This window comes from Cyprinus carpio, chromosome A18 (genome assembly GCF_018340385.1).
Source record: "Cyprinus carpio isolate SPL01 chromosome A18, ASM1834038v1, whole genome shotgun sequence".
NCBI classification, from domain to species: Eukaryota; Metazoa; Chordata; class Actinopteri; order Cypriniformes; family Cyprinidae; genus Cyprinus; species Cyprinus carpio.
The window spans coordinates 24,557,257-24,563,256 of NC_056589.1; the positions used below are offsets into that span (position 1 = coordinate 24,557,257).

The window sequence follows — 6,000 nt, forward strand, 5'->3', positions numbered from 1 at the left end:
ATTGTTATAAGAAACAGAAATATAGTGTTGTTGCTGCCAGAGAAAAAAAGGTATGATTGAACTGAAATGAAACTAAATTAGTTTGGCAGCATTCTTTTATTATTTTACATGACTCTAATTGTACTCTAATGACTTAAGTTGAATTCAAAATAAAGCAAAGGCTATTTATACTAAGTGTAACGCTGAATGTCTAAGTAGTAGATGCTGTTTGCACCAAGTATAAGTAAAAAAAAACAGCATTTCTTTACAAGATTGTAAGTGCAAATAGTGAGAGATGTTACTCACACAAAGTGTAAATGCTTTTGTTTGAGTTTGATGGGGCTTATTTGTCCCAGTGGTCTTGGACTTCATACTGACACCTAATGGTGTAAAAGTAAATGTTTTACTATTCATATTTCTATTATGATCGGAAACAGTAGTAGTAGTAACAGCTGTGATCATGTGATCTCAACATTGCACTAGTCCCACAAAGAAGCTTATTCTAGAAGACTGACTGGAAAAATAATTTCAAAGTATAACAATGTTAAGTATTTTTAGTGAATAAATAAACATAATGACATTTCCACGTTATGCATTTACTCACTCAGACTGATATAAAAAGTTGTTCGTTTACAAAAAACACCATTTATTCCAGTTATAACTCCACTAAAATCTGTGTATACATGATTCTGTGACCCGGTAATGTGTATATAACCCATCTCAATACCTATAATGAAAACTATTGTTAAATTTGATTTCCCTCATTAGTTGTGAATACATTGTATTTGCCTCAGGGCATTACTGAACGACTGACAGCTTAAATGTGCAGTGAAAGGAAAAGCAGACCTATACTTGAACTTGCTGAATAGTTTTCATGTGACAGTTTGGAAAGTTCTCCGGCCTCTACCTAAACGCCCAATCACACAGCACGAAAGCAGACACATAGTCGGTGTCATTACGATTCAATCAAAAATTTCATTTCTAATCCTCAACAACTGTTTCCTACAGTCTGTAAATTTGACTTAAGGCAGGTTTTTTTTTTTTTTTATATATATCCACAGCCGCTCATGAATGTTATCATCATCATCCATGGATCATTGCACTCTGTCTGTTATGGTAAAGGCAACTGAAAAAGATATCAAATATCACCGCATTGTTAGATAGGGGTAAAAGTACAGTAAAAAAAAATTGTGTTCTGCAAACTTTTAAAAGGGTGAAACTCTGTATTTAGTCCTGTTTGTTTGAGCCAAGTCCATGTTTAATGATATGTTTTTAATCCCCCTTCTCATCTTTAAAGGAGGAAATGTTTTAGCTGTCATACCTGCACTTAGCTCAGAGAGAGCCAGGTGCATATCTAATGACAGAGAGCAAAAAGAGAGCGGTGAAGAAATTCCTCTCTGTCAGCATTCCCAATCCTCATTATGTGCCTGGAATACCTGACACTCTGTCCGTCTGTCTGTGAGTGACAGGTTTAGGGAATTATGGGTAATTCAATACATCCTGAGAGGAACCTCCATAGCCGTAATGGAGAGCAGACAAAGTGCTCAGCTAATGTCTCCTGTCGATTAGCTGTGTTTGGAGTGAGCAGATTAAAAACCGTACTGTTACCCACACACTGGTGAAGAGGGGGCAGATGGTGTAAGCTTTAGGCCGTGTGAAGGAAGGATAAAGATGAGGTGTTTGACATTGTTCTGTGTTTTTATCAAGGTTGTTCAAGTGTGTACGGCCACTGACAGGAGCCCTTTGAGGGAGACAAGGCTGAACGCAACATGTCAGTCAATCATTTTAAGATACAAAAATCCACACACTTAAAACAGTATCCATGAAAAACAGGAACTTAGGTAACACCAGTTAGGGGTGTGGTGTGAACAAAGGTCTGCTTTTCCTCTGGAACAGAACTGTGCCAAAACCTATGGCTTTCTTCAAAAAGCCAGTTTTAGTGGCTCTACCCACATAGGTTTGAATTTAGTTTGAGCAAACTCAGCTTTTCTGTGTCCAAGAAGATGGATTGGTTTTTAGCGGTAACTTGTAAACCATAGCCATACCATAATTTGTAAGTAACTTGCACTGCATGGCTAACCTGCTCAGGAGCAGGTATTATTCTGGGTAAGAGATTGCAAAACCAAAACTGGACTGATCAGCTGTGAGCAAAGTGACACATATATGATGCAATACAGCTGCTCATCGTGTATCTCTTGTTCTAAATTCAAGAATTTGTCTGCCTTTTGGTGCTAAATGTATATTATATTTATTTTACATGAAATAAATATAATATATCCATAAAATACAGAAAAGTACTTATATTTTGAAAATATAATTTATAATTTATCATTTTTAACTTTTAAATTAAAATTAATATAAACACAAACATATAAATACAAGCTTTAGAATATATAATGCTTTCACAACTGCTAAACTATCATTTTCTTTAAAGTTTTATAAACCTTAATTAATTAATTAATTAACTTAAATTATTTAAATAAATTCTGTTGATTCACCTGCGTTAATATAATCAGATATTTTCTTTCAGCTGCTGCTTAAAATGTACATGGAAGTTTTCCCTTGTAAATTTGTTTCAGTTCATGATATTTTTCACCAAAGAAGTAACCTCTAAACTTACTCTAAAACTGAGCTCTGAGTTCTGAGTTTCTTCAACTAGCTTTGTGTAAAAGGCCACTACTGAAGTGGCTCACTAAATGATACTTTAAATTGTGAGGTGTGCAATTCATTTTCTAAACAATCGGATGATTTTCATATGGTGTATGATTAAAAAAAGAGATTTACACTGAAGAAACCAAAATATAATAGATATGGGTCAACCACACCCTAGCAACCACTTAGATTTACACTGAAGAAACCAAACACTGCCAACAGAAACCACTCCTACAGACGGGATACACTGCATCAAGCACCACTTATCAACCACGTGGCAATAATCCTATCATGACGGGATACTTCTGCATATATATATACTTTCTAAATGAGTCAAGAAAACTGTGATTTAAAAAAATCAAGGTTGGTTTGTCTTACTGGCTCATATACTGCTGATGTAGTGAGGAGAGACAGTGAGGTGAGACAGACGGAGAGAAAATGTATGAGAGAGACATAAGACTAAGAAATCAGTCTCACTTCTGTACTAGAACGTTTTAACACCAAAGTGGCACTATGCTCCATGGACATTAAACACACTTAGACAAGGACTCTCTCTCTCACACACACACACACACACACACACACTAACACACACAGCAACTAGAATCCATCACTCTTAAAAATCCAGCCCCCCACCCTCTCTGGTATCATGTTTTCCTCTCCAAATATATGTCAGAGGTCCAGCTTGCTGAATTAAGCAATGCAAAACATTATATTGAGAACACAGGTACAACTATACTTTACGGCATGTGTGTCTATGCATACAAATTAAATAAAAACAACTACACTCATGTTTTACCATTAAAAAACGGAAACATTTTTCAATGTAGATAAATTAACTGCTAATGTTGATTTGAATCGATATTTAATAAGAAACACATACTCATATAGTGTGTAAAGTGTGTACAGTATATGACATCTGTGGCGTATGACTGAGACTTTCTCTTGGTCTCACCCCATAAAACCACGGGGTGTGAGAGCGAGAGTTTCCATAAAGTCTGCGTGCATCACAGAGAGGTATTATCCTGCCCATTAACACAGGGCAAATGCCGCTGGGAGAGAAAGAGCCCCCTCTTTTCCACTCAAGTACTATGTTCTGGCTTGCTTTCGTCCTCTTACTCTTCTGAAGAAGCACAGAGTCAACTGTTAATGCCAGTTGGAGCTCAGCTGTTGGCGCAGACGTGTGAGGAGGACCAGAGGCAGACTGAGTATCTCCCATCTTTCATTTCCTTGACAGACACCACAGACACACTTTACTCACATTAAACATTCCACACCAGCAAATCTGGCCAGCCGTTTGAAAATAAACCTTATCTGCTTTCATAACCTTATTAATCTTTTCCTTAATTTAAAGTCACACATCAGATCAGAATGGGAGTTTAATGGCTTAAATCTATATTTTGAGGCCTTCAGTATGCTAGAAAGCTGATACAAATGAGCAGATTTATACACGTCTAGACTTTGCAATATTTACACATCTAGACTTTGCAATATTTGCCCACTCTTCTTTTTCTTTGCAGAACAGTTCAGTTAAATTTGATGGTGACCATTTGTGGACTGCAGTCTTAAAGTCATTCCACAGATTTTCAATGGGGTTTAAGTCTTGGGTCTGACTTGGCCATGCAAGGTATGCTTTTATTTTTACTACTTCAATCACTCTGTGGTCAGTTTTGCTGCGTGCTGTGGGTCATTGTCATGTTGGAAGGTAAACCTTTTTCACATTGACAACTTTTTGGCAGAGGGCAGCAGATTTTCCTCAGGAATTTGATGGTATTTTGCCCCATCCATTTTTCCTTCTATCCTGACAAGTGCTCCAGTGCAACGGCTGATCACAGTTGAAAGTCGAATGGATTTTTGTGCCACTGAGAAGGTGATTAGCTACACCTGATTGAGTTTACAAGTCATTTTTGGGGGGCTTTTTCCAACTCAGTGATTCTGTTTTTTATTAATTTTTTTTCTGTCATGTTGGTGTTATATCTTTCACTTGGATGTTATAAGTTGCACTGAGTATCCTAAATACAGCTGGATAAATCAAATACTCTGTCCCTCTTTATTTCAGGCTGCAAAGCAACAAAAAATTCTTATTTTAAAGGGGAGTGGTCCTTTTCTATACCCACTGTTTGTGTGTGTGTGTGTGTGTGTGTGTGTGTGTGTGTGTGTGTGTGTGTGTGTGTGTGTGTTTGTGTGTGTAAATTAAAATATGTAAAAAAAAAAAAAATACTTTATTTATAATAATGTACATAAAATATTATAAATTGAATTCAAAATAAAATAAGCTGTGCTAACAAGGATGTGTGCTTTTGTAAAGATGACGTTATACGATGACTTCATGTTCTTGTTAAAGTCAAATATTTGCTTAAAACTAACTTGCCAGTATAAGATCATGTTTAATAAAGCGCAGCTGCAATTTAAATCTTTTGAAATTTCGTAGCACCTAAAAATCCCAGGAGAAGAAGAAAGAAAAGTGGAGAGCCATGCATGATCAATTACCTCAAACAACATCTCTGCAAATATTTATCCTCGTGAGAGCAGCAATTACTTTTACGCACTGAAGTCTGTATTACTCACAACACATGCATCCGTTTTAAAACGCCGGTGTATCTTCTTTATTATAAATGTGATAATAATATAGGTTAATATTATGATACTATATAACATAACTATCGATGGTCTGTTGCTATCGATTATAGACCGTAATAATTAAAAGATACAAAACTGTCATTTATCCTCAGCTATGCACCCAAAAACTTACTCAAAATATTTGAACTGCTGAAAGTTGTCACTGAACACGTTTTAAACTTGTCTGATCAATATCCACCAATGAAATGCAATAAAATAATGAAATATTAATAATAAACGGGTACCTGTGAGAGCTGGTGTCTGTCTTATTTTCTGGAAGTCGGAAGCGCAGTTTGATACTTCAAGATCCGTTATTATCCAAAGTCATGCTTGAAATGACTTCAAGTGTCCACTGTTCCTAAACTAAGCTCTCTTCAACTTAATGAGGGGAGACACATAAAACGAAAACAAATAAAAAGACTAAAGAACGGTTCTCTGAGTGGGACTGGACTGTGAATTTGGCTGAGGTCTCCGCGTCTGTGGCGCTCGTGGCTGCTGGCTCGAGCTGAGAGCGCCAATTAGCGCCGCGTGCAGTGAGGGAGGGGAGCGCGAGAGAGCAGCGCACGCTTCGACCTATTCACACATTTTTTCCATGAGTTGGAGATACTGTCCAGAATTTGAATCAATTTTATTTTGGAAGCTATGAACTATTTCTATTGTGAAATAATTATAATAAACCATTTCTATAATGAAGAAATTATTTGATTTTAATAGAATGCTGAATGAAGGAGATATTTTTTCCTTATGTGA

At 36.4% G+C, this 6,000-nt stretch overlaps 1 protein-coding gene across 4 annotated transcripts in view; it reads right to left on the reverse strand.

Annotated features, from left to right (window-relative positions):
- The window catches only part of LOC109109615 (semaphorin-3D-like), a 36,244-nt gene extending 30,465 nt beyond the window's left edge, over positions 1 to 5,779 (reverse strand). For all 4 annotated transcript variants that reach the window (XR_006162501.1, XM_042775571.1, XM_042775572.1 and 1 more), the window contains exon 1: positions 5,496 to 5,779. The gene's annotated coding sequence lies outside the window, so the exon portion shown is untranslated. The remainder of the gene's footprint in view (positions 1 to 5,495) is intronic.
- Positions 5,780 to 6,000: the final 221 nt, after the last annotated feature.